Source organism: Medicago sativa, chromosome 7 (genome assembly GCF_051527215.1).
Source record: "Medicago sativa cultivar Bolivia chromosome 7, Bolivia_mono, whole genome shotgun sequence".
Classification (NCBI taxonomy): Eukaryota; Viridiplantae; Streptophyta; class Magnoliopsida; order Fabales; family Fabaceae; genus Medicago; species Medicago sativa.
In genome coordinates, this window is record NC_140755.1 from 50905523 (window position 1) to 50915922 (window position 10400).

The 10400-nt window shown below is 33.8% G+C and overlaps 1 long non-coding RNA gene across 1 annotated transcript; it reads left to right on the forward strand.

Moving 5' to 3' along the window:
* Positions 1-7886: 7886 nt before the first annotated feature.
* On the forward strand, positions 7887-9653 carry LOC146906537 (uncharacterized). Its single transcript, XR_015020427.1, has 2 exons — positions 7887-8038; positions 9001-9653. It is a non-coding gene; the product is annotated as an uncharacterized LOC146906537 (long non-coding RNA).
* Positions 9654-10400: the final 747 nt, after the last annotated feature.

The following is a 10400-nucleotide window of genomic DNA, read 5'->3' on the forward strand; positions in this document are numbered from 1 at the left end:
GCTTGTATCATCCTTTTGTCTATGCCTCCAGGTCAAATAGCAAGTTCGATCCAAAGAACAGTTTGTACCTGTCTATCTGTTTCTATCATTAATCAAGCGGCAAGTTCGATCCAAAGAACAACATGTATCTGCCTATATGTCTATGTCTCCGGTCAAGTGCCAAGTTCGATCCAAAGAACAGCTTGTACCCACTGCTTGTTTGCATTATTTGGTCAAGTAGCAAGTTTGATCCAAAGAACAGCTTGTACCCATCTCTTGTTTGTATTTCTTGGTCAAGTGGCAAGTTCGATCCAAAGAACAGCTTGTACCTATCTTTTACCCCCTGGCTTGTCTACCCTGTCAATGTCTACTTAAATCCCCAGTGATGTGACATACTCTGTAGACTCCCGTTGTTTGTCTTGCATTCACGATCAAAATGTTGCATAGCATTCATGTTTTTGAAAATGTGAGAAGTGTATTTTTATGTCCAAAAACAGTGCAAATGTTAATATTTAAGTATCTTCGTCCCGTCAAATCAAAGACTTCGTCTCTTGACTCTCCGGACAAAGAAACTTAAATAGGGGCAGCTGTTATACCCTAATTTTGGACCTAAAAATACTTGTTCAAAATCTTCTTTCATCTTTGATACATGTCTATTATTCTTGAAGAATTGCCAATTTGCTATTGTTTACACTAACATTTTACTCTGCTTTCTCTCCCAATTTAGCTTTAACAATCTTTTTAACTGTGTATTTGTCTATGTTTTCTTGCACTTCAAGTCATCCAAAAACATTTTTCTTGCATTTCAAGTCATTTGAATCTGTCTCTGATCAATTGCATATTTCTCGGCATTTTATTTCAATTTTATTTGCAAAATTCATGAAAAAGGGTATTTTAGTCATTTCCTGCATTCAAACTCATTTTAGTCCTTGAATTTTTTTTAAGTCTTTTCAATTGGTTTGTATAAGTCCTTGTTTCATTTCTATGCCAAAACCATTCCAAAAATTACATTTGAAGTCATTTTGAGTCAGTTTAGCCCCTAGGGGGAATTTTAGTCATTTCCTATGTTAAAATTTCTTTCAATCTTTGAAAAAATTGTCCCTGAGTCCTTTCATTTGGTTTGAATGAGTTTTTGTTTAATTCCATGTCAAAATCCATTTCAAAAGATTGCATCTGAGTCATTTTGAGTCAGTTTAGCCCCTAGGGGTACTTTAGTCATTTCCTGTGTTAAAACTCCTTTTAATCCCTAAAAATTGTCTCTGAGTCTTTTAATTTGCTTGTATAACTCTTGCTTTAATTCCCTGTTAAAAAACCACTTTAAAATTGCATCTGAGTCATTTTGAGTCAGTTTAGTCCCTAGGGGCATTTTGGTCTTTTCATTCAAAATTTTGACAGAGAGAGGTTACTTTGAAGTAGCTCATTCTGTAGTTGGTTCATTTTAGTCCTTTTGGCATTTTTTATTTTTGTTTCACTTTAAGTTTTTTTTTTCAAATTACCAATTTTAATTCAATTTTATTATTTTTTATTTTTTTGGTCCTTTTTTGCATTTAAGTCCTTAGGTCTTGAGATTGCATTTTTTAGTCCTTTTCTTAAAATTGCAGATTAGTCCTTAATAATTTTTTGCAGATCAGTCCTTTAAGTTCTGAAAATTGCAGAATGGTCCAAAGAGTTAGTTGCAAGCTCATGTTCACTTGGCAGCACCTTACAGACCAAGGCATCACATGTGTCAGCTTATAAATAGCTGAATAGTGCTAGTACCATTCAGATTTTGCCAACTCAACAAACACAAGTCCATTTCTCTCTCATCTCCTCAGAGATCAAACGCCAAAAATTTCCAGAAATTGGTATGAACACCATGAATGTTCATCCCCAATTCCAACCCTAACCGAACTCCATTCACCACAAATCCACAAAATTCTCCACTGATTCTCACAAAATTCATCATCAATCATACAAATTCAACATGAATTTCACAGAAACCTAATCAAAATCGTTCCAATTCAATAAAATTTCAGAAAAAGAGTTTGTTCGATTCGCATCGGTTCTCAGGATTTTCTGCTAAAATCTCATCATCGAACCTTCTTCCCTGCAATTCGAGCTCAAATACACCACTGAAGTAGTGAATCTAAACGATCACAGAAAGAAAAGATGAGAAGAAGAGAGATCGAAGTAAAAAGAACCGGTTCGGTACAATCACAGGGAAGAAGCAAATAACGAAGGAGGAGGAAGACTTTCACCGAGTTATTTTCGGTGAAACATAGCAAGAACTCACTGATTCAAGGAAGAGTTCAATTTTTCCGACGTAATCACAAATCTCCGAACAAATCGAGGTAAAAGCTTCCTCTCCTTTCTTTTTCTCTTTCGTTTCAAGTTTAACCGAATCAGAAAAATGTAGATCTACTCCGATTCCGACCTCTCCTCAGAAAACTAGTTTCAAAATCATGTAGAGGAGAGGACGACGAACACAACGGTGTAAAAAGATCTCGAAAAACATTCTGATACGGTGGCGCCACCGGCGAACCACCGTAGCTGCACCGTTAGGTTCGTCAGAGAAGACGACCAGAGAAGAAGAGAGAGTTGCAGAGCTTCTCTCTCTAAAACAGTTTAGTGAGAGAAAGAAGAGGAGAAAATGCACCGAACCGGTAGCTCTGTGCTTATATAAGCACATGGACCGGTCCGGTTCGTTTGATCCCTTCTGCCTTGATCTTAGCCGTTTGATCACCGGTTCGCCACGTGTATAGTGTAGATCTACTCTTCCTGTGGACTGGCTGTGTGTTATGGTGCGCTACATGTTCTGGACCCTTGGATCTAGGTTTTGATGGAGCCGGATCAATCCAACCCTCCTGATGCGTTTGGATAGTCCGGATCCATCAAGAACCTTGGGTCTGGGCTTGTTTCTGCAGATTTCTTTATTTTCTCTTGCTTTTTGCTATTTCTTGACACTGTTTCATTATTTGCACCTCTGATCATGCTCAAACTTGTTTAGAAAATTCTATAAAAATTTGTGTATGTTTCCTGATAATTTTGTAATGTTTTTATGCATTTTGTTTACTGAAAATCCTGATGACAAGTATTATTGCATTTTCTTGCTTTATTTCTTGTTTTTATGTGAAAATTCATGAAAAAATTTGTCTAAATTCTATTTCAAATTCTTGATAATTGTTTGTGATACATGTTATTTGAATTTTGTGATTTTTAGCTACTGTTTGTGTTTGATTTTGCTGCATGTGTGTGAATCTTGATTAGTTACTTGGTTTACAAGTTACATTTGTGAATAAATAAATGCAAAAATGCCAAAGTTTACTTTATAAATGTCAAGTTCATCATATTGCCTTAATTCTCATTTTAAAACCTGATTCTAAACCTTTGAAAAATGTATTAGAATGTGAGAATATTAGGCAATAGGATTCTTGCATTTTATGAGTAAATTTTATGCATATTTTGCACTTTGTTGGCTTTGTTTTGTGAATTTTCCTATGCTTTTATCATGATATATTACTTGTTTTATTTTCCTTGATATTACCCTATGCTACTAACATTTTCTTGTTTCATGTTTCATACGTCATAAGCATACTCTCCATCACACTTTCTCATCTTATTTCTATACTTTTATTTTGCTTTCAATTCATTTATGGGGGATTAAGTTCCCACAAGGAAGTAGTGTGTATGTAGGTGAAGGATGTAATATGGACTATGGACTCTTAATATGTACACCGACACTCACACCGACACTAGCACACACCTCACTTGGTTACTTTAGATGTATGGCTAGGATATGCATGTTTAGATGTATGTTTAGGATTGAATGTTTAGATGAATGCTTAGGTTTTACATTTAGAAAAAATCAATTTTCCAAAAAAACTTGAACAACATCACTTGAAAACCTTTTCCAAAAAAATATAGGAGTCAAAACTCCTTTGCATTTTCTCTTTATTTTCTTAATCAAATTTCAATGAAAATTAATCATACTTAACTTTTTTCCAAAATCACTAATCAAACCTCACAATTTCACAATCTTATGCCCTTGAGGCCTCTCTCTCTCATTCTTCAAAATTCCAATTTTCAAACTTAAAATCAACCAACGAAAACAAAAAAAACACTTTTTGGAAGAGAACTACGGTGGATTTGATCCCTTAAAAGGGTACGTAGGAAAGGAACCAATATTCCTTCAATTCAAATAAAAATGAAAATTCAAACATCTTCTCCCTCCAATTCTTCACTTAGAAAACTCTTAGGTGTAAATATCATTTTTCAAATAGCATTTAAAAATAAAGCGCGCACGTAGAAAGTAAAGACGATTCCTATAGGATACTATAGTCATTATGGGTGCCTAACACCTTCCCGTAGCGAAAACAACTCCCGGACCTCGTTTCTCAAGGGTTTTGCTTATTTTTTCCCTTCCCAAGAAAAAATGAGATATCAAAGGTTAAAAAGGTTCAAACGTAATCAATGTTTGACACCCGAAAACCAAGATAAAACAATCCCCAGCTTAGCTGTTCAAGTGATGTCGCTAAAAAAAAGGTTTTGTCTTCATTAAGCTATCGTTCCAAACCGATACGGTAGTAGACAGTCTTTTTCCCAGTGAAACTGCAATTCCCCAGCGGTGTCGGATCCCTTTCTTCAACGAATTTGGGTTTCCCGTTGTTGTTTCTCGTCTCCGTCAAATCATATTTGCATCATGAGCATTCATAGCATCTTAGGTCCAAAATTGATGTATTTTGTATTTAAGTCTCTTCGGCCCGTCAAATCAAAGATTCCATCTTCAAATCTCCGGACAAAGAAACTTAAATAGGGGCGTCTGTCATACCCCAATTTTTGACCTAAGGTCCCACTGACACATGTCTTTTGACTAGGAATATTCCTTGTTTTTTTTTCAGACCTCCTCTCACTTTTTTTTTAATTTTTATTATTATTTATTAGTCTTTGTAGTTTCCAACTTTTAATACTTTATTTTTATTTAGTCTTTATTTTCTAATTTACTTTTTATTTTTATTTTTTTAGTCTAATTATTTCTTTTAGTTTTTTTTTTAACCATTTTAATGAGTCCGAAATAATTGTCTCTGGGGTCCAAAGAAAATTCTATTCCAACCATGCCACTATCACAGCCTCAATCACGAAGTCAGAAAGTTCTTTCCCATTTTTCATCAGGAACGCGTTTCATCATCAATACCTCTTCTCACTTTTTTTATTTATTAGTCTTTTTTTTTAACTTTTAGTTTTTATTTTTATCTTTCATTTTTATTCAGTCTTGATTTTTATATTTTTTTTATTTTCCATTTTACCATTTTATTTTTATTTTTTCGTTTAATTACTTCTTTAGGTTTTTATTAACTTTTTTAATGAGTCCAAAAATTGTCAAAAAATATAGTGTCAAGGTCCAATTTTTTTCTTTCTCAAGTGTGGCACCAATCATGCCATTTTTACATGTCAACTCTCCCATTTGAAAAATCATTCAAATCACATTCCAAAATCATCAATCTCATTCAAATCCCCATCAAAGTGCATTAAACCAATTTTCCATTTTTCATCAACCTTAGAACCTATAAATAGAGCTCTCATCCTTCACAATTTCACACACCAAAAGTTCTCTTGAGTTGTCAAAGAACTTTTCTCTCTTCTCTCTCATTTAGCTTGTGTTGACGAACTATTTTTCTCTTCTCCCTCTTTTTTCTGTCCCTTCGGAATAAGTCCCTTCGGAATTTTGTCCCTTCGGTAATTTTTGTCCCTTCGGTTGTCCCTTTCTTTTATTTTCTTGCATTTTATTTCTTTTTAGCAATTTATTTTATTTCTATTTAGCATTTTAATTATTGTCATTTATTTTCCAGCAATTAGAATGTATTTAGGTCCAATGTAAATATAAATGAGAAGTGTGTGTGTGTGTGTGTGTGTCTTTTATTTCTTTACCGTTTTATATATATCAAAAAATACAAAAAAATTAGACTAGGGATTTGGTGGTGACCCAACGTCGCTACAAAAATCCACGCACTTTTATTTTTATTGCTCCGTTAGTTTAATTTTCATTTATTATTCCAAAACAACAAAAACATTCAAATAACAAAAATCACAAAAATATTTTCATAATAAACCTTGATTTTCAATCAAGTGATCGTTCCTTTTATTTTCTTTCTTAATCAAATATCAAATCAACTTTAATCATACTTTGAGTCATTTTTCAATATAAAAATATCAACCAATTCTCATTTGCCACTTGGCTTTTTACTTTAAAACCTTTTCAAAACTAATAATAAACACAAAACCAATCAAACGTCAATTTCTACCTCGAACTACGTGATTTTGATCCTTCACGGGTACGTAGGCAAAGGACACTCGTCCTCTCAAATCAATAAAATGTAGATAATTAGGTCTCCCTTTTTTAATCATTTCAAAATTTCATTTAAAAAAAAAAAAAAAAGCAAGCAAGTTTATAGCACAAAAAGTTAAATAAAATCAAGAGGTTCTCGTAGAGTACTACGAATATTTAGGGTGCTAATACCTTCCCTAAATATAACCAACCCCCGAACCCCTAATCTTTAAAAATGTGGTATTTGAACCTTTTCCCACTTTCCTTAAAAAATAAAATGTTCGGTCGTGAAATAATCAAGTGAGTCAAAAGCTAATCAAATAACCTTGATCTCCGAAAAATGACGCGACACAAATCACCAATGAAATTGTTATCTTGCAATTCCAATAATTTCAAATTAGCAAGCATATTCAATTCCGTTGGAATAGTCCCACTAAGATGGTTTCCATCAAAGAGAAGATATTGTAAATGGCTCAAGTTTCCAATTGTAGGTGGTAGAGAGAGCATTAAACGACAACCAAATATCCACCATAGATCTCATCAGTCCAATTTCGCTAGGAATAAGACCAGAAAGATTATTGCCAAAAAGAAATAGTTGTTTTATGTTCAACAACTTTCCAATTTCTAGAGGAATAGATCCATAAAGTTTATTGAAATGAAGATATAGAATTTCTAAGTTCAATAACTTCCCAATTTCTCTAGGAATGGATCCAGAGAGACAATTGTCATGAAGATTTAAATATTGTATGTTTATTAATTTCCCAATTTCTTGAGGAATAGATCCAGAAAGGTTATTTTGATTAAGAAATAGAATTTTTATGTTCAATAACTTCCCAATTTCTTTAGGAATGGAACCATTAATAAAATTACCAGACAAATCTACAATTTGAAGATCGGTCAAATGTGTTATTTCATATGGTATTGTTCCCGAGAAATTATTGTAACTGAGATTAAGATTGGATAGTTTGGACAACATCTCAATATAAGGAGGAATACTTCCATTCAAGAAGTTGGAAGTGATGAGAAGTTAAGATTTTCGAGCGTACCTTTCAATCTCATATTTGTGAGACTTACATTAGAGACAGACATGGAATCTTCATCACACGTAATTCCAAGCCAGTTGCATGAATTATTGCCACTCCATGAAGATAGCAAAACTTGGCTTTGGTTGTCAAGACTTGCTTTCCACTTCAACAAAGCACTTGCTTCTCTACTTTGTAAAGTGGAAGAAGTAGATGCAATTGTTAGGGTAAAACCAACAATCGAAGAAGAAAGGTTAGTTATGAGTGGACAAAAGTACATTGAAAAAAACAGCCAAAAGAGTAGACACTTCATGACTTCCAGAGTTGGACACCTTAGAAGCTATAGGGTGAGGGCTTAAGATGCTTTGTTTTGATTGGAAACTATATGTAGTTAGTAGTGTTGCACATATTTATAGGAAACCAATTTTTTTCTTGAGCAGTGATAGCCGGTATACCACCATAGGTGGCAATACACCTTGTACCACCCTTTTGTGGCAATAGCATTAATAATAAAAAAATCAATCAATTCCATGTCACAAAAAACAATCAAAGATGACAAAAAAATAAAATTTTAGCCGTACCCTCTCTCTTTCAATTCATTCGGTGGATAATTTCTCTCTAACCCTAGTTCCATCCATTCCGCCACACCCTTCATTCCGTCCTACCCTAGCCGCGCGCCGCGGTCTCCTTCTTCATCTCCGGCGATCTCTTTCACGGTGTTCCTTTTTCAACTCAGGTATTTTCTTCCATATTCCTCTTCCTCTTGGCTGTTACATTTTGTGATTTATGTAAGATCTTCATTGAGATCTTGGGTAATCTAATGTTCTTTGCTCCTCACTGAGATCTAATTTGAATTAGATTTAAGCATTTCTTTGAAACAGAATTAAGTATTTCTTTGAATATTCTTACATTATAGTAATGTTTTATTGAGTGATAAAGTTTGTTGACAGAAGCTTGGTTTAGTCTCTTGGTAAATTCATAGATTTCAATTATTAAAGAAAACTGTATGTTAGAAATTGATTTTTTAAAACAATTTGGTGTATGAAAGGCAAAGATAATAAACATATATTATACAGTACCAGACATAGTTATTAACAAAAAAAGTTTTAAAAAACGGTCCTGTAGCGCGATTTCGCCGTCACAAAACGGTCACGATAGCCACCGATACCGTTTTCACGGAGTGAACCAAGATCACATGCGAATTACTAGGTTCTAAATTATAATACTTAGGCAAATTACTATTATGTCTAGCTTTTATTTGAATGAATGACCATGTAATTTTGTTTATGAATATTAAGAATTGACTTATGAATCTCAATGAATGACTTGCTTCAAATGTCTATGAAAATTGAATTGTTGAAATTGAGATTCAGATTTTTTTAAAATTGAATTCAACTGGTTTGTTATTTACTTAATGATGATTTTGCTTACTTGCTGAATGTAGGAAACGATGACTCCAGGCAATTCTTGTCTTGTTTTGTTGGCTTCTTATTTTGTCTTTATATTGTGACGTTATGGTTTGTTATTTTACCTACTTTCAAACGCGATTGTTTTTGAGTTGGTGATGAGTATTTTGATTTGGTTCTCTTCTTTGGTTGTTTCTGATGTAATGCACGAGAGTAATTTGTTTTCCTTGAAACTATTTTTATCATATTCATCATTAAGTAAATATCGAACCAGTTGTATCAACCTTGACAGGTTATTGAAGAGTTAAGTGCAACTAAAGAAGAGGTTGCAAATGAAGTTGTGAGGGAGGCGTTAGATGGAGCACCAAGTGGATATATTAAATGGAGACCAGATCCTGTTATTAGTCAGTTAATTGTTAACAATCGCCTGTTGGATGAAGCAAACAAAGGACTTGCGGCAAGGATATCTCTTCTTGGATCGGAAACTGGAGAGATAAAGAAGTTATATGGTAGTGCACAATCAAGTTATGTGGACGAAGGTGTCTTCAATGATGAAGGTGTCGACGAGGACGTCTCCATGGATGAGATTGAAAGAGTTATTGAAAGGGAGGTGGCAAATGTATCATATGATGAATCACATCATGCATCAAATCTGTTGACTAGAATTAAGGATAAGCCAAGAAACCGTGTAAAAAGTGGGGTTCTGTTTTCCCCATGGGTGAAGGATGGACGCATAAAGAAGAAGATTTAAAGTAGTGTAGTGTTTTGATATGATTGCAATGTAGATGTTTTTTGATGCTATTTTTTATTTAGTAGGACATTGTCGCACCTATAATATTAATGGAAACACCATATGTTGTTAGTTACTAACATTGTTGAACTATCCTATAGTTTAATGAGTCATTGTGCCTGTTATGTAATAAATTTTATTGGGAGGTTTTTTGTTATGTTTTGTTCTTTGATATAAAAAATGTTTGTGTCTTTATTGACAGGTGAAATCTTAGCATGTATATCTTTTTCAAGAGTCAAAGGGCGACTAATACCCATCTTTGACAGGATTTGGTTAATTTTTACCAAACTTAAGTTTGAAAAGGCTTTTACTGCAGTCATCAAGTTCTATTATGTGTTCGATTCACGTAAAACGAGATTATTTACACATGTGAAAGATAAACTAGCCAAATATATGGTCTGTATGACCACAGTTTTACAAACGCGTGACCACTATTTTTCATAAATTAGAACTTGTTCGTCTTTAGGCATGATAAACTTGCAGATTGTAAAACTACTTATTTCTGGTTGGAAAGGCTTTTAGTGCAGTGATCAAATGAGATTATGTGTTCAATTCGCGTAAAACGAGCTATTTACACCTGGGAAAGATAAACTAGCCAAATACATGGGTTGTATGACCACAATTTTACAAAAGCGTGACCACTATTTTTTCATAAATTAGAACTTGTCCGTCTTTAGGCGTGATAAACTCGTAGATGATTAAACTACTTAGTTCTGGTTGGAAAGGCTTTTAGTGCAATGATCAAATGAGATTATGTGTTCAATTCGCGTAAAACGAGATTATTTACACCTGGGAAAGATAAACTAGCCAAATATGTGGGTTGTATGACCACAATTTTACAAATGCGTGACCACTATTTTTTCATAAATTAGAACTTGTCCGTCTTTAGGCGTGATAAACTC